Source organism: Periplaneta americana, chromosome 2 (genome assembly GCF_040183065.1).
Source record: "Periplaneta americana isolate PAMFEO1 chromosome 2, P.americana_PAMFEO1_priV1, whole genome shotgun sequence".
Lineage (NCBI taxonomy): Eukaryota > Metazoa > Arthropoda > Insecta > Blattodea > Blattidae > Periplaneta > Periplaneta americana.
Window position 1 is genome coordinate 9,458,112 of NC_091118.1, and position 23,974 is coordinate 9,482,085.

Here is a 23,974-nt window from a genome sequence, read left to right on the forward strand (position 1 = left end):
ATTTCAAGTTAGAAATATGGTCGAGCATAAAAAGTCGTATGAAACTCGCCTATAATGGTAATTAAGAAGCTCGTATGAAAATTATGAAACTCGCTTGCGCTCGTTTCATAAACATCCATACACGCTTCTTAATTACTATCATTATAGGCTCGTTGCATAATGTACTAATAACACATATGACTACTGAAACTGTAACCATTTCCATTTTTCCATTTTCTGAGAAGGGGTATACAAGTTTTAATTTTAAACCTTAATATTCATAAATTTAATGATTTTAAACGGGAAATTATACATTTTCTTTTTATTTTTCCAATTTTTTCTTTAATTGTTATTTCTTTAAAATGGTATATCACAAATAATTATACTAAAATTGTATCCATTTTAATTTTTTCGATTTTTTTTAAGAAGGTGTATAGAAGTTTTAACGCTGATTTTTAATAAATTTACTGATTTTAGACGCGAAATTATACCTTTACTTTTTGAATTTGCTTAATTTCTCTCAAAATGATTATATCACATACAATTACATTCAAATGGTATCCATTTTAATTTTTCGATTTTTTTTTTTAGAAGAAGGGGTATACAAGTTCTAATTTCAACGCCAATTCTTCATCAATTTACTGATATTAGGCAGGGAAAAACATATATTTTTTTTTCTATCCCTTCTTTGATTTTTCATCTTTAAATAAACACACGAATATATCGGCCTGTGTAGCGCAGTAGGTAGTGTTGGTCTCCTATGCCCGAGGTTGCGGTTTCGATCCCACTATTTAAGTGTGCTTAAATGCGACAGCCTCATGTCAGTAGATTTACTGGGATGTAAAAGAAGAACTGCGGGACAAAATTCCGGCACATCGGCGACGCTGATATGACCTCGGTAGTTTCGAGCGTCATTAAATAAACCATATTTTTTACGCACATATTAAAATTGTATCCATTTTAATTTTCCGATTTTTTGAGAAGGGGTATACAAGTTCCAATTTTAACGCTTTTTCTTCATAAATTTACGGATTTTGGGCGGAAAATAATTATATATATATATTTTTTTTTTCCAATTCATTCTTCGATTTTCCCTCTTTAAAATTGTATATTACATTTGATTATAATTAAATTATATACATGTTATTTTTTTGAGGAGGGGGTGTAGTATATCAGTCTTACTAATAAACTGTGTACAGTTTTTATACGAGACTTATGTAGAGTTGAGACAGAAATCTTTACTAATAAACCATGCAGAAGCTATGGACGTATAAACAGGCTGTAACTATACAATGGGAATTGCTTTGCAGTAGTTATATACACGAAACCCCTTGTTTAAGCGTTGTATATAGACAAAAAAAAAATGGCCGCCCCTCTAACAGCTGTTTGTATCGACTGTCATTTTATGATGATGGTTGCCTAGTAACCAAAGAAGAACAAACCAAAGAGCACAGAATAATTAGAATAATATTGCTGTAGCTTGTACTCTTTGACAAAAATATAGTGTGGTATCGATTAGAGCTAGTTGTACTATCGATACTAAACACGCCACACTAGAGCGCTCTACCGGATGCAATAGAGAACCTCAGATATTCTATTACTTTTCGTAACGAAGTAATGACGAAACTATGACGTAGCTGTGTAACAGTTGTACTGTTATACACGACGTTTGTAGTGATTATTAGTAAGGAATTTACACACGACTTATAAACGAGTTACTCATTGTATAAGTATAAGACAGTTAAACGTCTGTATATAGAGTTTTTATTACTAAGACCGTAAGTGTACAAATTTTATTTTAACGCCATTTTCCATAGTTTAGTTTTTCCATACAAAAGAACCTTTTCTTAGCTTCTTATTTAATCTAGAAATATGACATTTTAATTTTAATGTTGTTGATTGTTTCGGATACAATTTCAATGTTTTTACGTCTCTGTTTAATATATATGTATCACTTGACTTGGCCAATTGCACAAATTTGTGTTCACCGACTGTACGATATTCAATATACTCAATATAAATGGCACAACTGGCACCAAGAGAACAGTTAATCATAACACACTACTGCCACCTAGCGGAATATTTCTAATGATTACATGGTACAATAATACATTTTCAAGAGAGTTTAGCATTTTAGTAAGTCAATTAATATTTTATTGTATTAGAGAAACTTACTCTATTTCTTCTAATCGTGTAATAGTCAATTAAATCCCACTAGAGTTTCGATTTTCTTTAGATAAATCAAAACCTATAGTGAGATTACTACAGAAAAATTCCAGGCTCGACCGAACCCGGACCGTCTGCGTAACAGGCTGATGGTTTGACCACTTAGCCACCGTAGGGGGAAAGATTTCTAAGATTACTACAACCTTTCGAAGTAAAGGATATTAGTGAACTATTTTTTTTATAAATATATCTATAAATAAAACCAGAATCATGGCCTTCCAAGGAAAGAATCATGTAAGATCCAAAATTGCAGTCAATAATAATTGTATAGAACAAGTCAACACATTCAACTATCTTGGCTGCAATCTTTCTTATATAAACTCCAGGGACGTAGATATTAAACTTGCCAAATTTCAGCAACTGTTATGGACAACTCTATTAAATAAAGTTCGACCAGAAACAATTTTGAAATTCTATAAAGTTATGGCAGTCCCGGCATTACTATATGGATCAGAGACATGGTCATTAACGAAAGGGCAACTTAGAAGAATAGAAGCTGCTGAAATGTGATTGCTAAGACCTCTTGCAGGATATACTCTTTACGACCATAAAAGGAACGCTGACATCCGAGCAGAATTGAATATCACCGCCATTACGGATACTATAGAATCTTACCGCAACAACTGGTGTGAACATGTATTAAGAATGCCCAACAATAGGTTACCCAAGACACTATTGGACTATACACCTCATGGAAAACGAGACATCGGAAGACCAAGGAAGAGATGGAAAGATCAACTTTCTTCTGGAAGTGGAACAGGCCAGGAGGCTTAATCCAAGACTGTTATTGATGATGATTTTTTTTTTCAAATTTTGTTAAATATTTTACAAAAATAAGGGATTTGACAAAAATTTTTCCGATAAAAGTTTTTTCTGCGTTAAATTCAGAATCTTATAAACAAAAGTTCGGGTTCTCTTAAAAAAAAAGTTCACATTCACGTTACCTTGGCAACCTCCCCAAATCAAAATAATGTCATTGTTTTCCCCCTACAAACGAAGAAACGTCCATTCAAAATTATTTCCTCTCCTCAAATGCTTTGTTTTCGAGATAAGCAGCAAGAAAGTTAAAAAAAAACTTGTATTTAATTTATAAACCCCATCATTTCCGCTTACACGCCTGCCCTATTTATGTAAATTTTAAATAATCAGTTTTAACAATGCAGGATTTAAAAATCGTTCGGAATATTTAAGAGCGATACTCAGAAAGAAGCTTATGACTACGCTAATCACCAGAAATACGACGTGTTCCACGTTCATGCCGTGTTCTTCTGGTACAGCATTTTCTGAACACCCTGTATATACTTCCTTTTATATTATCATTTCCATCAAAACAGATTAATTAAAATTCATCTCAGAATCGTATTTTGTTCCAGTTCTTACGTGGAAATCTGTATTATTCAGGAAAGGGCAACTTTTGTGTGTCTGTATACGAAACAAGATAACAAAATTTCTTCGAAACAGCGTAGAATTATGCAAACTTCTTAGCCGTCACACACTTCACTTTCAACTGAGTGTCCCAGCTTATCGATGACTAATTTATTGTCGTTAGTTATCGATATCATTATTACAACAACATCCTCGAACATAGGTTGATAGTTGAAAGATGCAACGTGTTCAAAACAGTTGCATTACTAAATCTGAAAATGTGCAACGCGATAGTTGCCTAAGTTCCTCTCCAGTCCTTCAGATTCCTTTGCTATCGCTATCTTCATCATCAACATTACCATTCTGATAACCTGCAACGTTAAATTGACTCAGAAATCCAGGGATGCCAAAATTTTTCCGACCGAAATCGGGATATCAGAAACTAAATTAAATTATCAAGATTATCACGTTTTTCTGTTCGAAATTAGAATATCAGTTGCCAACTTACGAAATTATCAAGATTATCGCTTTTTCCAAGCGAAATCAAGATCCTATCAGAATATAACAAATTATCAAGATTATCATGTATTTTTATGAGCGAAATCAGAAGAACAGAATCTAACTTAAGGAATTATCAAGATTATAGCTTTTTTTCGAGCGAAATCGGGAAATCAGAAGCAAACTTAAGACATTATCAAGATTATCGCTTTTTTCGAGCGAAATCAAGATCCTATCAGAATCTAACAAATTATCAAGATTATCAAGTATTTTTATGAGCGCAATTAGAATAACAGAATTTAACTTAAGACATTATCAAGATTATCGCTTTTTTTTGACCGAAATCAAGATCCTATCAGAATCTAACAAATTATCAAGTATTTTATGAGCGAAATTAGAAGAACAGAACCTAACTCATGAGATTATCAAGATTAGGCCTATAGCTTTTTTTTTCGAGCGAAATCAGGAAATCAGAAGCAAACTTAAGATATTATCAAGATTATCGCTTTTTTCGAGCGAAATCAAGATCCTATCAGAATCTAACAAATTATCAAGATTATCAAGTAGGCCTATATTATGAGCGAAATTAGAATAATAGAATCTAACTTAAGGAATTATCAAGATTATAGCTTTTTTTCGAGCGAAATCGGGAAATCAGAAGCAAACTTAAGACATTATCAAGATTATCGCTTTTTTTGAGCGAAATCAAGATCCTGTCAGAATCTAACAAATTATCAAGATTATCAAGTATTTTTATGAGCGCAATTAGAATAACAGAATTTAACTTAAGACATTATCAAGATTATCGCTTTTTTTCGACCGAAATCAAGATCCTATCAGAATCTAACAAATTATCAAGTATTTTATGAGCGAAATTAGAAGAACAGAACCTAACTTATGAGATTATCAAGATTAGGCATATAGCTTTTTTTTTTTCGAGCGAAATCAGGAAATCAGAAGCAAACTTAAGATATAATCAAGATTATCGCTTTTTTCGAGCGAAATCAAGATCCTATCAGAATCTAACACATTATCAAGATTATCAAGTAGGCCTATATTATGAGCGAAATTAGAATAATAGAATCTAACTTAAGGAATTATCAAGATTATAGCTTTTTTTCGAGCGAAATCAGGAAATCAGAAGCAAACTTAAGACATTATCAAGATTATCGCTTTTTTCGAGCGAAATCAAGATCCTATCAGAATCTAACAAATTATCACGATTATCAAGTATTTTTATGAGCGAAATTAGAATAACAGAATTTAACTTAAGACATTATCAAGATTATCGCTTTTTTTTTGACCGAAATCAAGATCCTATCAGAATCTAACAAATTATCAAGTATTTTATGAGCGAAATTAGAAGAACAGAACCTAACTCATGAGATTATCAAGATTAGGCCTATAGCTTTTTTTTTCGAGCGAAATCAGGAAATCAGAAGCAAACTTAAGATATAATCAAGATTATCGCTTTTTTCGAGCGAAATCAAGATCCTATCAGAATCTAACACATTATCAAGATTATCAAGTAGGCCTATATTATGAGCGAAATTAGAATAATACAATCTAACTTAAGGAATTATCAAGATTATCGCTTTTTTTCGAGCGAAATCGGGAAATCAGAAGCAAACTTAAGACATTATCAACATTATCGTTTTTTTTGAGCGAAATCAAGATCCTATCAGAATCTAACAAATTATCACGATTATCAAGTATTTTTATGAGCGAAATTAGAATAACAGAATCTAACTCAAGAAATCATGAAGATTATCGCTTTTTTCCGAGCGAAATCGGGAAGTCAGAGGCAAACCTAAGAAATTATCAAGATTATCAAGTATTTTTATGAGCGAAATTAGAATAACAGAATCAGAGTTAATTATCAAGATTATCGCTTTTTTTCGAGCTAAATCAAGATCCTATCAGAATCTGACAAATTATCAAGATTATCAACTATTTTTATGAGCGAAATTAGAATATCAGAATCTGACTTAAGAAATTATCATAGATTATCGCTTTTTTCGGAGCGAAATCAGAATATCAGAAGGCAACTTAAGAAATTATCAAGATTATCGTTTTCTTCAAGCTAAATCAAGATCCTATCAGAATCTAACAAATTATCACGATTATCAAGTATTTTTATGAGCGAAATTAGAATAACAGAATCTAACTCAAGAAATCATGAAGATTATCGCTTTTTTCCGAGCGAAATCGGGAACTCAGAGGCAAACCTAAGAAATTATCAAGATTATCAAGTATTTTTATGAGCGAAATTAGAATATCAGAATCTGACTTAAGAAATTATCATAGATTATCGCTTTTTTCGGAGCGAAATCAGAATATCAGAAGGCAACTTAAGAAATTATCAAGATTATCGTTTTCTTCAAGCTAAATCAAGATCCTATCAGAATCTGACAAATTATCAAGATTATCAACTATTTTTATGAGCGAAATTAGAATATCAGAATCTAACTTAAGAAATTATCAAGATTATCGCTTTTTTCGGAGCGAAATCAGAATATCAGAAGCCAACTTAAGAAATGATCAAGATTATCGTTTTCTCCAAGCGAAATCATAATCCTATCAGAATCTAACAAAGTATCAAGATTATCAAGTATTTTTATACGCGAAATTAGAATAACAGAATCTAATTTAAGAAATTATCAAGATTATCGCTCTTTTTTCGAGCGAAATCGACAAATCAGAAGCAAACTTAAGAAATTACCAAAACTATCACGTTTTACCGAGCGAAATAGGGATGTCAGAATCAAACTAAGATTATCAAGTATTTTTCTGAGCGAAATTAGATTATCAGAATCTAGCTTATAAGGTTTTTTTTTCTTTCGAAGCGAAATCGGAATATCAGAAGCAAACTTAAGAAATTACCAAAATTATCATTTTTTCCCTAGTGAAAACGGGATATCAGAATCTAACTCAAATGATCAAAATTATAATAGAATAAAAGAGAGAGAACATGAAAAGTTAACAAGTTTATGAGTTATGAGGAAAACGTTTCATCACTGCACAGTGAACTACCACCATTATAAATTTTGAAAAATAAAAAAAAATATATAAATATTTTTTTCTAAATCGTAAAAATACTTTTTTCATATAGCAGAAGGACAGTGTTTTACACATACGAATTTTCAATATTGTACAGGGACATCATTTTATTTTTACTAACATTTCTAATATTAACCAGGCTATACCCATGGATTAACGGTTGATAATCGAAAACATCGTTTTCTACCCTCTTCCACGACTGGAGTTCGATGATACTGGCGTAAAGTACAAACAAATCACTTTACTAGGTATAGGAGGGAAGAAAAGTAGTTCATCCATTTACATAAACTAGGAAATATCGCGATTTTGAGTTTGATAATTTTCATTTGGTTTTTGCTTAACCAAAATACAGTACAGTATTAACAATAAGTGTTTTTACTCACGAACTGAGCTGTCCATGTGGACATATTCATTATGCTGTGTATATTATACTGTATACAGCACATTAGCGTACAATATAGAGAATGAAGTTAAATTGAAAAATAATCATAACATGGATATTTAAACACAATTTTTAAAATGGTGGCCATTCATTTCGACACAGGCATATTTGCATATCATCCCACTATGGACTATTCTACCTAATTCCAATTACCAGTTTCGTCCTTCGTACTAGTAACTCATGTTGAAATAATTCTCTACCTACTCTATAAAAAAGTACCTTACGTACTGTAAATTCAATCTTCACTTCTGCCCGATCCGAAAAGATAAAATTACTCAGACATACTATCTACTGTTCGTCCAAGTGGTTTTGTCGCAGGGACGTAGAAAGGGGAGAAATCACGTGACAGTTAATTACTTAACGAGGCCCTTTTATTTAAGTTATTTTAAACAGTTTTATAATAATTTCAATTTCTAACAGAAAGTAATGTTTTCAGAAAAGAGCTAAGACTGCCCATCCACTATCCTTTTAAGAGGGGCGAGCAGAAGCGGGTGGGTAATACCGGGATGCGACATAGGCAAATGGACGACAGTACCTGTGCGAAAATATGATTCAATATTGAAAGCTCTTTAGTCACTGACAGACGCGAACATATTTCAGGAACGTACTATACTCACTAAGTCAGTACTGTTTACTGACTTTGACTGCATACGCGGCCTTGGTTCTGTGTGGAGGACAGTTGGGAGTTTACTAGTAGAGGGGGTGGGAGTGAAGTACATTAAAAAAACTCAGGTACAATAAAAATTGAAGTAAAAATAAAATGATGTCCCTGTATAAGATACAGTAATGGAGGAAAAAAATGTTGAATATTTCCAAAAGTTTTACTGCTGTAAGCTGTACCTAACCCCTTAAGCGAAAATCGGTAAATTAAATTTTTCAGCATCCTGATACTTTGTTTATGCATCCTATATGAGCCAGTAAACAACGCTATCCGGTTCCTTATTGCATAGTTATGCCCAATTCTCAAGACCAGGCGGTGTGAACTATGAGGAAAGGAAAGTTGCGGATTTCTCATACCAGTTTTTCACGACACACCGGCAATATCCATAAACGCGATACGTGATGATTCACTGGCTAAGAAGACAGGAGGGGGACTCCTGATCCTACCTCACATGACGTGTACGAACACAGACTTCCAAACGAACTCCACGTGTGTGTGTCACGTTCGACACGATAACGAAGTAGTAACTGTTCACTGTAGTACGTGTGACTCAAGCCGTAGCATATCTTCGTAAGCGCGGGCTCGATTTTCGTTAGGAGAGTGGGAATTTACTTGTTTTCATTGTTGGTTCAAAACTGTCATAGATATCAGCAGGGCTAGGATTTTGATGAAATTGCATCTTTTTCTAGTAAGCCAGAAACATTGCTGCTTTAGTATTTATATGTTATGTGATAAACTAAGGGTTTTAAGACATATTTGTTAGGGCTTTTTTTTTGCATTTTTTGCCTGTTTCAACTCGTAAGAGCATTTTCTGTTTTATTGGGTTATTTTTTAGGCATTTTCATTTAATTTTGACCATAAATCCCCATTACTAATGTAAAATAATGTTTATTTCCTTTGATATTTTCTCTACATATTTTGAACATTAATACCCATTATTTTGTATAATATTTTAAACGTTTTTGTACACAAATATTTCCATTTTAACGTAGTATACCCCATGTAATGGATCAGTCCTAATACCCCTTCAATATAGACTCCTCTATGCCTGCTTACTTACTTACTTACAAATGGCTTTTAAGGAACCCGAAGATTCATTGCCGCCCTCACATAAGCCCGCCAGCGGTCCCTATCCTGTGCAAGATTAATCCAGTCTCTATCATCATATCCCATCTCCCTCAAATCCATTTTAATATTATCCTCCCACCTACGTCTCGGCCTCCCCAAAGGTCTTTTTCCCTCCGGTCTCCCAACTAACACTCTATATGCATTTCTGGATTCGCCCATACGTGCTACATGCCCTGCCCATCTCAAACGTCTGGATTTAATGTTCCTAATTATGTCAGGTGAAGAATACAATGCGTGCAGTTCTGCGTTGTGTAACTTTCTCCATTCTCCTGTAACTTCATCCCGCTTAGCCCCAAATATTCTCAAACACCCTTAACCTATGTTCCTCTCTCAGAGTGAGAGTCCAAGTTTCACAACCATACAGAACAACCGGTAATATAACTGTTTTATAAATTCTAACTTTCAGATTTTTTGACAGCAGACTAGATGATAAAAGCTTCTCAACCGAATAATAACACGTATTTCCCATATTTATTCTGCGTTTAATTTCCTCCCGAGTATCATTTATATTTGTTACTGTTGCTCCAAGATATTTGAATTTTTCCACCCCTTCGAAGGATAAATCTCCAATTTTTATATTTCCATTTCGTATAATATTCTGGTCACGAGACATAATCATATACTTTGTCTTTTCGGGATTTACTTCCAAACCAATCGCTTTACTTGCTTCCAGTAAAATTCCCGTGTTTTCCCTAATCGTTTGTGGATTTTCTCCTAACATATTCACGTCATCCGCATAGACAAGAAGCTGATGTAACCCGTTCAATTCCAAACCCTGTCTGTTATCCTGAACTTTCGTAATGGCATATTCTAGAGCGAAGTTAAAAAGTAAAGGTGATAGTGCATCTCCCTGCTTTAGCCCGCAGTGAATTGGAAAAGCATCAGATAGAAACTGACCTATACGGACTCTGCTGTATGTTTCACTGAGACACATTTTAATTAATCTAACTAGTTTCTTGGGAATACCAAATTCAATAAGAATATCATATAATACTTCCCTCTTAACCGAGTCATATGCCTTTTTGAAATCTATGCCTGCTAGTTCCGAATAAGAGTGGCCTTGTGATGGATTACATGGAAACTACATCAGAAAAATAATTAATTAAAGTGTACTGCTTAGAAAAAAATATGTAAAATTAAATAAACTTAAATGTTGGTACTAGAATTTAACTTAATTACTAGTCTACATATTACACTAAGTAGTAGAAAACCTTTTTTCCTACTAAGCCAATTATGTGAGACCAATTTTTAGGGCATTTTTAAGGGCATTTTTGAAAGATTTTTACGTCATAAATGCATTGTTTTTAAGACATTTTTTCATGATTTATAGGTCATCAAAATTCTAGCCCTAAATATCAGGAAGGGCCGAACCTACTTTCTTGCAGTGCTTTCGCTGATGGCATTCTCTCCGTAGACGGCACAAATATTTCGAGCCACCACCGCTGCCTTTGCTACTGTATTAAACTCAAACACAAGAACACGTCATCGAAAGTGTTAGTTTTTTTTTAACATTTGACACTCAATTTTCTTTAGCCAACAAATAGCACAAACTTTATTCAAGACGTATTTACAAGCATAACACTCCAAATAACTAACAAATGACAAACGATGAACAATCTCCTAGCAACGCAGGGTTCTGATGACGAACAAAAACGCTCATACGAACTTAAGCATCAACACAATATTTAAAAAGTAAGTATACAGTAATATTCCACATTATTGGAAAATTGCAAGTGAAGCAGCAGAAGTTCTTCCTACCTTGAGCCAACTTGCCTGCCTCCAGTTGTCACTCAGTTGTTGCGTTCTCGACGCTGCATATCTTCCTTATCACCTGGAAGTACAAAGACGTCTTATGTTACAATCTATCTTTGTTTACACGTGTCACGCCACAGTAGCGTGGGAAATCACCCAGCACCTCTAAATCAATCAACGACCTGAAGGCATACACTCCGAGGAAATTCTGAACGAAGTATACGTAAGTACAGTGTTGTCACATAACATGAACACAGTATTGACATAAGACTTATATACGTAGAAATCGTAGATTTTAGCCTAGATCATATATGTAACAGATAACTCCTCGCTACGTTAAAATCGGCAGCACTTTGAAGAGAACAACCGCCAGGATCGCCACCCGTCCGCCGTAAACGAACACGAGATGGCAGCACAGTCGCTAAATAAAAATTGGAGATTTATCCTTCGAAGAGGTGGAAAAATTCAAATATCTTGGAGCAACAGTAACAAATATAAATGACATTCGGGAGGAAATTAAACGCAGAATAAATATGGGAAATGCCTGTTATTATTCGGTTGAGAAGCTTTTGTCATCCAGTCTGCTGTCCAAAAATATGAAAGTTAGAATTTATAAAACAGTTATATTACCGATTGTTCTGTATGGTTGTGAAACTTGGACTCTCACTTTGAGAGAGGAACATAGGTTAAGGGTGTTTGAGAATAAGGTGCTTAGGAAAATATTTGGGGCTAAGAGGGATGAAGTTACAGGAGAATGGAGAAAGTTACACAACACAGAACTGCACACATTGTATTCTTCACCTGACATAATTAGGAACATTAAATCCAGACGTTTGAGATGGGCAGGGCATGTAGCACGTATGGGCGAATCCAGAAATGCATATAGAGTGTTAGTTGGGAGGCCGGAGGGAAAAAGACCTTTAGGGAGACCGAGACGTAGATGGGAGGATAATATTAAAATGGATTTGAGGAAGGTGGGGTGTGATGATAGAGACTGGATTAATCTTGCACAGGATAGGGACCGATGGCGGGCTTATGTGAGGGCGGCAATGAACCTCCGGGTTCCTTAAAAGCCATTTGTAAGTAAGTAAGCACAGTCACTAATGCAATTCAAATGGGAATTATGACGTGACTCCTTATGTAACAACTAGATGGCAGCGTAGTAAACCTGACAAAAGTTGTTAACCTCAAAGCCTATAAGCCCAACATATCTGTTACATATATGATCTAGGATTTTAGCAACTTAAAATTAAATATTTAGGACTTAAAAATCACATTCAGCATTTTATAGAAATTTTAATGTTAGAATTTAGGATTTTTTGTAGAGTTTTGGGATGGAACATTTTTATGGAAAGTTGGTAGTAGACATTCAAGGTTATAAAATATATATTAACGGGTGCATTTTGTACATTTTCCAGATAACACTTTTGAAAATAAATACATAAACAAATAATTAAATAAATAAGTAAGCAAATAAATAAATAAATAAATAAATAAATATAACAAATTTTATTCAGCTTCCTCCAAGTGAAGGCTGCCTAGAAGACAAAGCTTACCATAAAATTGTTTTTTTTTTTTGAGTAAGTGGTAGGCCAATTATAATGAAAAAAAAACAATGGAGGAGGAAAAGGAAAAGAAATAACACAATTATAAATATGAAGACGACTAAACAAAAGATCATTCATTCCAGAAGAATCATAAAATTTCTTAGTACGGTATCGATTTGCTATCAAGTGATCACAGTAGTCTATTTAGCACTAGTTGCAAGACCCAACTTAAGTGAGCAGATCGCCATAGGAAAGAGATCAATCTAAATAAATAAACAAATAAACTAACAAAGAAATAAATTAGTAAATAAATATGTAAATAAATAAGCAAATAAATAAGTAGATAAATAAGTAGTAATAAATTACCAAATAAATAAATAGGTAAGTGAATAAATATCTAAATAAATAAGTAAATAAATAAATAAATAGGTAAATAAGTAAGCAAATAAATAAATACGTAGGTAGATAAATAAGTAAATAAATTAGTAGATAAATAATTAAATAAACAAATAAGCAAATAAATAAGTAAATAAATAAACAAACAAACAAAGAAATAAATTAGTAAATAAATATGTAAGTAAATAAGTAGGTAAATAAATAAGCAAATAAATAAATAAGTAGGTAAATAAGAAAATAAATAAGCAAATAAATTAAATAAGTAGAAAAGTAAATAAATAAGCACCCTAAACTTCCCTTAAAATCTAGAAATGTCCGTTGATAATGCACTGAGAAGAAAATTCGAAAATCTGTCAATTTGTGACCTTTCGTGTTATGCTCACAAATAGAATATCGTCGGCTAAGAATGATAACATCGTATCTCACGAAAACCAAATTTTACAGCAGGAACAAAAAACTGTCTGAAGACTTCATTTTTATATACATTTCTTTAACATAACTGACCAAATTTAACTTTTAAATCAGAAACAGAAACAGTTCATTTTACACTTTTTATGGATGGGTTACGAGACTATCTTCCGATTAAGTAAAAAAAAAAGCATTCTCTAAAAACAATTATTGAGATACGAGGTTTTCATTCTAGCCAACGATATGCAACTTAGTCACACTGTCTGCCATTCCCCTCTACTTATTTGTGTGGGCAGGGTTCCTCTGCACTGGCATCAAAACGAAACAGAGAATCGACCAAGAACTCAGGAGCTGGCGTGCAGAAAACAGGAATCTGATTAACAGGGCAAAAACCACGTAAGTTAATAATATAATAAGATAACGTTTCTTTTCTATCATATCTGTAACGTTGTTCCTTTAATTATTTATTTAATAGCATAATTATCTATTTTACAATTTAAAACTAGTTGATAATTTGTTGAGTTTAATTAAGTTTAGATATAGTTACGTATAATTTGAATTAACAACTTTGGGGGCACAAGCTTGAGTGAAAATTGTCTGTAGGGGTATAGGGAGAAAGAAGGTTAAATACCGGTGCTTTAGATTGATCCTGATTTTAGAAGAAGGCAATGTAATTAAATGTAATTTCGCTCTTATTTCACAGAAAGACATAAATTTTTCATATTGTACTCAATGTCGCATTTTATCGCGGATTAAAAAACTACAGTAATATATTTAACATGTTTTTAAACATAATACTAATTTCTACAGCATTTGGACAGAATTCACATTTATCGTGATTGCGAAACTGTAACATCTCTACTTAAACGCTGTAGTGCAAAATTCTGTGTAAGATGACCCGAAACGTTGGATAAACAGAATCTCAACATATGGCGAAGAAGCTAGCAATCTTAACAACTCCATTACCACTTTTCAGTTGATCTCGCCTACACTGAACCAGGGCTTTCTAAACAGAAAGCTGACCTTGTAGTAAGGGTTTAAATAAAGCATTTCGCCCCTTCCTGTCACTTTCCACGCTATGATTAGATAAAATACGGCGTTTACCACCTGGGCGCTCAAAGCAACTCTGCAGCCACCGTAATCACAAAGAGGGTGCATTATTTTTATACACGGGGTAAGTACTCTTTATCCATGTTTATTTCCAACACAAAGATGATGAAATTTTAGATCAATCGATACAGCTTTCAGCAACCCAGGCACTATCTTCTGTGCAACACATAATGCTATTTAAATCCTGCCCGTGAAGTGTAGGCCTACATCATTCTACATGAAAAAAAAAGAATAGAATTAACCCTCGCTGGGCACGTTGGAGAAGTTATGTAATTGGACGCCTGATTTTTTTTTACAAAAAATGTCGTGATATATATTTTAGGGATTTATTTATTTTTATTTACTTATTTTATACTTTACACTTGAGCTGCATTAGGCATTGCAGCCCGAAAGAGCAGAAGCTCGTGCTCGGGCGCAGTTCAGATCAGTTATACAAAATATATCACAAAATTAAGAGAGTTCATTGAGCACAATAACATTAATAAATGGTAGAATACATACAGCATGTAATAATAGGGTCTATATACAAGTAGAAAATACAAAAGTACACGAATATTAGAGTATCAATTTTAACTCAATTAGCTTAAACAATTAAATGATTAATCTGATTTGTTTCCTAAATCTGTGTGTGTTAAGTGTACTTAGCTCAGGGTAAGCTCTAATTATTAATGCATTATATATTTTGGGTCCAAAATTTCTGCTGTGTTTTAATCCAGCAGTTGTGTGGCATTTGGGAGTATTTAGAAAGAAACTGTAGTTTTGTCTCGTATGGTATTCATGAGGATCAAATTTAAATTTATTGTGATTTTTATGGAAGTAAATCAGCAATGTCTGTTTATAAATTTGTTCTAGATTTGATACACCAAATTCCTGAAAAATTAATCAGATAGATCAAAATCCCAAATCATAATATCGCATAAGAACATAATGTTTACAAGGTGTAATCAATGTATTTCCGAACTGCACTTGTATTATATTGTACCGTTAAACATGAATACGTGCGTCACTGAAGATCACTGTTTCCATACCTGTTGAATCAGTCTATCAAACAGCGTCAGATTGTCTTTAAGAACTGAGTTTCTACACACCTGATTTTGTGCAGACATTTCAAGGACCTATTGCGATTTTTCCTGGAATTGCTCCATATACGCCTTATGGCTAGTCTTCTTCTCTGCCTTTCAAGTGGTGCATTTAGTATAGATTCCAGGCGTTTCCTTGGTTCTAGCTCCTGTGTCTGCCTACATTCAGGGCAGTACGGGAACTTATTGACTGGTCCTTGTATTACAGTACTCATTCTTTGCGAGGCACGTGGATAATTTACTTAGGTGAACACTTGGGCGCTTTAAGAACACCTGCACTTTTTACAAGAAATCTTGTGGTTACAGATCACAATCCAAAATCACAATTTCTCGCATAAGAACAAAATATTTAAAAGATGTAATCAATATATTTCCGAACTGCACTTGTTGAACATCCACCCCCTGATCATCATATTCGGTCATTATGTACATTTTATCCAACTGTCGGTTTAATTATGTGAATCCTACTCAATTGTAATTTAATATCAATATGTATTCCAATGTGTTTGTTTTTATTTCATCGAGTACATTTTACTGAATTATCAGCTTCTGTTTTCATGCATTTGATTCTAACAGCATTAATACGTATTTCAATCTGTTTATTTTTATTTTATTAGGCAAATTTTTATGTAACTGCCTCTTTTGATATCATTATGTAAATTGTATCTGTATTTAATTACTTGAATCCGATTCAGTGTATGTTCAACTATGTAAGCAAGTTTTAATCCTGGTTGAGTGTAAGAGAAGGCCCTACGACCTTAACTCTGCCAGATTAAATAAACCCATTATTATGCAAATCTAGTCTTTCAAGTGAAGCTCCCTGTAAAGCAGATTTGAATAATTTCAAGGGAAAAATTGTTCCGGGGCCGGGTATCGATCCCGGGACCTCTGGTTGAACGTACCAGCCCACGCGAGTTGTGTGGATATAAAGGGAAAAGTTGGGACGGTGTCGGGTGGAGTTCCCGGGTAGCTCAGTGGTGGAGCGCTGGTACGTTCAACCAGAGGTCCCGGGATCGATACCCGGCCCCGGCACAATTTTTCCCTTGAAATTATTCAAACCAATTATTATTATTATTATTATTATTATTATTATTACTATTATTATTATTATACAGGTTATAGTCTCAGAAGGACTATTACGGTATTATTATTATTATTATTATTATTATTATTATACAGGTTATAGTCTCAGAAGGACTATTACGGTCCACAAGAGTTTTAGCCCATCTCTTCATTGGACGTGCAGTTAATCTGCCTCTAGGATGGTAATGCAACATTGCACAAGGGATTCTAGTCCTAGACATACGCCTCACATGCTAACGTCAGTTATCTTGATAGTGACATATGTCTGCTAGAATGGAGTTCATTTCAATTTCCTTTAAGATTCTTCAGTTCTTTTATGGTCCCACTTAGTATAGCCAGCTGTTCGGCGCATGAATCTAATTTCACTATGTATGTATGTATATATGGGCTATTCCATATGAAATCGATCAGTAAAAAACCTCGGATTTTTTTAATACTCTAATTTTTCCCTATTTATACAAGGTGCTGAGGAGAGTGCATTTTAAAAAATATACTATCGAAAGTCAAACGGTTTTCGTACTATTGAGCGACAAATTTAGCGTATTTTATAAAAACAAGCCTTTTTCAGCGCTCAGAACTCTGGAACCATTTACTGCAGGACACTGAACGAGAGCTCATTTTGAAGCTGACATTTAGTAGGTTATGATAAGAAGTAATACTTATTTTTATTATATACAGAGACAGATAATCTGATTTTACTTACTTTTAGGCTTTTTGGCCATTTGTAAAAATGTAAAAAATATTGAGAAAAAACTTTGCATTATTAAGAGGGATTCGGCATTGTTTGCTTAGTGGCTCGGCATAAAGTTTCGAGGGTATTAAATAGATTTTCACACGCCTAGACTTGAACGGCGCAATACCGCACGCACTGGCCGAGAGCTGAAGATAAGCGAGCGTTGGGCATCATTTTACTCCTGTGTTTATGAAAACCTGTGATAAAGCTAGCCGAGCTATGCGCTACTAGACGAAACATAACGTGTTTATGTCTCCTGGCCTTGCTTGCCTCGGCTAGCCTCACAGTCAGCAGGTTAGCTCACGCGCGTACTATTTATTTCCTTTATTTGATTTTTAGATACTTTCTTATTAACGTTGCACCAGTAAAAAATACGTGTTTATTTGTACTTTCAATGCGGAATCTAACCATATATTTTTAAAATATTTTTTCGTGGGCAAAGGCGTCTTAATGAAGTAAAATCTAAATTTCTCCATTTCCATAAAAAGTAAGAACAACTGTTTACATGTCAATATAAACTGTAATTTCTCAGCATCAAAATAAACCATGATTTGGATCATTGGGTGAAAGGGTTTCGGAGCCACAACAGTTTAAAGTTGCTAATTTTATGAAAATACGATAAATTAAAATATTTTTAATTTAAACACTATGAAGTTCTAATGCCTCAAACTTTGCACAAAGCACTGTATCATAGTTGTCAACGGACAGAAGAAGTTTCATTGTATTTAAAAATTGCAGGGTCAATTTTCTCTATATTTCGGTGGATTTGAGATGGAATAGCCCGTATGTATGTATAAAAGTTGTATTAGTCTATGCATGACTTCAGTGGCGTATAATTTACCTGCCTCTCTCTGTACCACCACAGTATCCGACTTCACTCTCGCCACTTTTTGGTTATGGCTCGCAAGCCACAGTGACAAACACAGGCGGGTAATAAACACGGGTACGCCGCGGGGGGTGGAGGGGGGCTGCGAGCACACGTGCGTGCGCCGGTCACACGCCACTTCCGGGCAGTCGCAGACGGGGAGGCGCCGGCACGCTGCGTGACGCACGCAACGATTTTCACACCAGCAGGCGCGATGTACTCTACGCAGGGTACGAACTCGTGGTCCTTTGCCATTACATAACGATCTGACTGCTTGAAATCCGCCTCTGTCTCCTATTCAGTGTTTTGGCAACAGAAAAGCATCACTAACTCCTTTATTTGTAGGGAAACTGGGCTATGGGAGTTCTTTGGAGCACAAGATGTACTTAAATCTTTACTGGCTATAGAAGGATAGGTCCAGGTTTAATCCTGGAAGACTGTGGGAGCAATTTAATCGCTTACCGTGATCCTTTATGATGTCAAAAGGAAAAACCTTTGCCTTTTTGCGAATCCAGCATCTCTTACCCGAAAATGTGGCTCAAAGTAGGCCTATGCGTTCATCTACGAGTCAATTTATCAGGGAATGATGTACATGAAATATAATAATTTTAGTACTAGTCTGTCTGTGTACAGCGATTTCTACTAAACTATTGGACGGATTTTGTTCATATTCAGTATCTACGAGTCAATTTATCAGGGAATGATGTACATGAAATATAATAATTTTAGTACTAGTCTGTCTGTGTACAGCGATTTTTACTAAACTATTGGACGGATTTTGTTCATATTCAGTATGTACGAGTCAATTTATCAGGGAATGATGTACATGAAATATAATAATTTTAGTACTAGTCTGTCTGTGTACAACGATTTCTACTAAACTATTGGACGGATTTTGTTCATATTCAGTATCTACGAGTCAATTTATCAGGGAATGATGTACATGAAATATAATAATTTTAGTACTAGTCTGTCTGTGTACAGCGATTTCTACTAAACTATTGGACGGATTTTGTTCATATTCAGTATCTACTAGTCAATTTATCAGGGAATAATGTACATGAAATATAATAATTTTAGTACTAGTCTGTCGGTGTACAGCGATTTCTACTAAACTATTGGACGGATTTTGTTCATATTCAGTATCTACTAGTCAATTTATCAGGGAATAATGTACATGAAATATAATAATTTTAGTACTAGTCTGTCTGTGTACAGCGATTTCTACTAAACTATTGGACGGATTTTGTTCATATTCAGTATCTACGAGTCAATTTATCAGGGAATGATGTACATGAAATATAATAATTTTAGTACTAGTCTGTCTGTGTACAGCGATTTTTACTAAACTATTGGACGGATTTTGTTCATATTCAGTATCTACGAGTCAATTTATCAGGGAATGATGTACATGAAATATAATAATTTTAGTACTAGTCTGTCTGTGTACAGCGATTTCTACTAAACTATTGGACGGATTTTGTTCATATCCAGTATCTACGAGTCAATTTAGCAGGGAATGATGTACGTGAAATATAATAATTTTAGTACTAGTCTGTCTGTGTACAGCGATTTCTACTAAACTATTGGACGGATTTTGTTCATATCCAGTATCTACGAGTCAATTTAGCAGGGAATGATGTACGTGAAATATAATAATTTTAGTACTAGTCTGTCTGTGTACAGCGATTTCTACTAAACTATTGGACGGATTTTGTTCATATTCAGTATCTACGAGTCAATTTATCAGGGAATGATGTACATGAAATATAATAATTTTAGTACTAGTCTGTCTGTGTACAGCGATTTCTACTAAACTATTGGACGGAATTTGTTCATATTCAGTATCTACGAGTCAATTTATCAGGGAGTGATGTACATGAAATATAATAATTTTAGTACTAGTCTGTCTGTGTACAGCGATTTCTACTAAACTATTGGACGGATTTTGTTCATATTCAGTATCTACGAGTCAATTTATCAGAGAATGATGTACATGAAATATAATAATTTTAGTACTAGTCTGTCTGTGTACAGCGATTTCTACTAAACTATTGGACGGATTTTGTTCATATTCAGTATCTACGAGTCAATTTATCAGGGAATGATGTACATGAAATATAATAATTTTAGTACTAGTCTGTCTGTGTACAGCGATTTCTACTAAACTATTGGACGGATTTTGTTCATATTCAGTATCTACGAGTCAATTTATCAGGGAATGATGTACATGAAATATAATAATTTTAGTAATAGTCTGTCTGTGTACAGCGATTTCTACTAAACTATTAGACGGATTGTATTTATATTCAGTAACCAGGAGTCAATTTACTTCCAAGCAATGCTCTTAAAGATAATTCTAGTCTATTATCCAAATCAGGAATTTATGCCTACTGACTCTTGTAGTTTTCTATGCTATCAAAGTTATAATTTTCACGTAAGAGAGACTACCAAACTCTAGTTTGACAGTTGCATTCATATGCTACAATTTGAAGTCGAGGAAAGTTGGATTCCAGATATGTAGTGAAATTTAAGACAAAATCGTACTTCAATTGTTACAGCAGTCATCAGCGATGTCAGTTTGTCGACGGTATAGTACCGAACTAGAATCAAGTAGAAGTGTCTCCTTGTCATATCCTGTCTCAAGTCCCTTGTTCGCCTTATCTCTTTATCGCTCGCCGCTCTTTTCCCTGTTTGCTATAAAGTTATTCACAGTGTGTACACAACGCTCCCCTTCCCACTTCTGCTCCACTACCTCCCCCTGTTTCAAAGCTTTCACACCCGCTTTTATGATACAGAGATCCCTTCCCACAACTTCGACATTTTTACAACCATCTCGGGCGGCCTGAAAACACGCCTTGGCCTTTATACCAAGTATAGTAAGTCTGAAAAGAAATTAAATTATCATGGAAGTACTTCTTACATTCTCAATCATTCGAAGTATACGACTAGGTATTTAAAGAAAAATTGAAGCCTCAAGAAACAGATTTAATTAGCGATTCTCCCAGAAACACAAGTCTTCTATATTCCCGGTAAATGAAAAGTACCTTTTGTAAATAAGTGCGTAAGTAAATTAGTAACTATATAAATGAATGAGTGGCTATGTAAATAAATAAATAAGTGCGTAAGTACATAAATAAATTTGTGTGAGTGTCTAAGTAAATAAGTGCGTAAGTAAATTAGTAAATATATAAATGAGTGAGTGACTAAGTAAATAAATAAATAAATAAATAAATAAATAAATAAATGAGTGACTAAGCAAATACAGTAGAACCCCGATTATCCGTCACCCTATTAACCGATTGGCGGATTATCCGACTGTCTATTTCTCGATCTTTTTCTTTTCAACAGAAACAAATAACTTATATGAAGTATTGTTTTGTACATCATATTAGTAGGTTCTACATATATATTTTTTTTTTGCTAGAGAGTGTTATTACAAGCCTTTATCGTTATACAGCGTTCTCTACTGTTCGAATTGCCGTTCTATAATATAATTTGTATAGCCTATAAAATGTCTTCCACGGGTGTTAACAGAAAACGTATTGTGCTAAGTATCGAAAAAAATGGAAATAATTGAATGGTTTGAGAAAGAAAAACTGTGGCTTATCTCGCATCAGAATACGAGAATTACAAGTGCGCGATTTAATAAAAACAACAAGGATATAGGCTTAGTGTTAAAAAGTATGTAGATCTACAACATGAGACCTCCTTTATTCCTATCTTTCCTGAGACAGTCATTACAAATGGCTTCCTTGTCCCTTAAAAACCCCGTCGTTTACAACCAGACTTAAATAAGTGAACTTCTGATCCGCTACCTAGCGAGTTAAATACAAGACCATGGAAGAAATTACTAAATCTTTCATGGTACGGATTATCAGATTTTTTCGATCAACCGTTCAGTCCATCCCCTTCAATACGACGGATAATAGAGGTTCTACTGTAAATAAATAAAGGCATGAGTAGGTAAATAAGTAAATAAATCATTGAGTAAATAAATATATATATGTAATTAAGTGTGTTAATAAGTAAATAAGCATATAAATAAGCGAGTGACTAAGTAAATGAATAAGTGCATGAGTAAATAAATAAATGAGTGCGTCAGTAAGTAAATAAATAAATCAGCGACTAAGCAAATAAATAAATAAATAAATAAACGAGCGAGTGACTAAGTAAATAAGTAAATAAATGAGTGAGAGGTAAATAAGTAAATAAATGAGTGAATAAATAAACAAATAAATATGTAATTAAGTGCATGAGTAAGTAAATAAATAAATAAGCAAATAAATAAACGAGTGAGTGACTAAGCAAATAAATAAATGAGTGACTAAGTAAATAAATAAATGAGTGAGTGACTAAGTAAATAAATAAATGAGTGAGTGAGTGACTAAGAAAATAAATGAGTGAGTGACTAAGCAAATAAATAAATGAGTGCGTGACTAAGCAAATAAATAAATGAGTGAGTGACTAAGCAAATAAATAAATGAGTGAGTGACTAAGTAAATAAATGAGTGAGTGAGTGACTAAGCAAATAAATAAATGAGTGAGTGGCTAAGTAAATAAATAAATGAGTGAGTGACTAAGTAAATAAATAAATGAGTGACTAAGTAAATAAATAAATGAGTGAGTGGCTAAGTAAATAAATAAATGAGTGAGTGACTAAGCAAATAAATAAATGAGTGTGACTAAGCAAATAAATAAATGAGTGACTAAGCAAATAAATAAATGAGTGAGTGACTAAGTATATAAATAAATGAGTGAGTGGCTAAGTAAATAAATGAGTGAGTGACTAAGTAAATAAATAAATAAATAAATGAGTGAGTGAGTGACTAAATAAATAAATAAATGAGTGAGTGACTAAGTAAATAAATAAATGAGTGACTAAGAAAATAAATAAATGAGTGAGTGACTAAGCAAATAAATAAATGAGTGCGTGACTAAGCAAATAAATAAATGAGTGAGTGACTAAGTAAATAAATGAGTGAGTGAGTGACTAAGTAAATAAATGAGTGAGTGAGTGACTAAGCAAATAAATAAATGAGTGAGTGGCTAAGTAAATAAATAAATGAGTGAGTGACTAAGTAAATAAATAAATGAGTGAGTGACTAAGTAAATAAATAAATGAGTGAGTGGCTAAGTAAATAAATGAGTGAGTGGCTAAGTAAATAAATAAATGAGTGACTAAGCAAATAAATAAATGAGTGACTAAGCAAATAAATAAATGAGTGACTAAGTATATAAATAAATGAGTGAGTGGCTAAGTAAATAAATGAGTGAGTCGCTAAGTAAATAAATAAATGAGTGACTAAGTAAATAAATAAATGAGTGAGTGACTAAGTAAATAAATAAATGAGTGAGTGACTAAGTAAATAAATAAATGAGTGACTAAGAAAATAAATAAATGAGTGAGTGACTAAGCAAATAAATAAATGAGTGCGTGACTAAGCAAATAAATAAATGAGTGACTAAGCAAATAAATAAATGAGTGAGTGACTAAGTAAATAAATGAGTGAGTGAGTGACTAAGCAAATAAATAAATGAGTGAGTGGCTAAGCAAATAAATAAATGAGTGAGTGACTAAGGAAATACATAAATGAGTGAGTGACTAAGTAAATAAATAAATGAGTGAGTGGCTAAGTAAA

General features: G+C 33.5%; 1 protein-coding gene across 5 annotated transcripts in view; it reads right to left on the reverse strand.

Moving 5' to 3' along the window:
• Spec2 (CDC42 small effector protein Spec2) overlaps positions 1 to 23,974 on the reverse strand; it is a 155,274-nt gene that overhangs the window by 52,266 nt on the left and 79,034 nt on the right. For all 5 annotated transcript variants that reach the window (XM_069844620.1, XM_069844619.1, XM_069844621.1 and 2 more), the window contains one exon: positions 11,118 to 11,190. The gene's annotated coding sequence lies outside the window, so the exon portion shown is untranslated. The remainder of the gene's footprint in view (positions 1 to 11,117; positions 11,191 to 23,974) is intronic.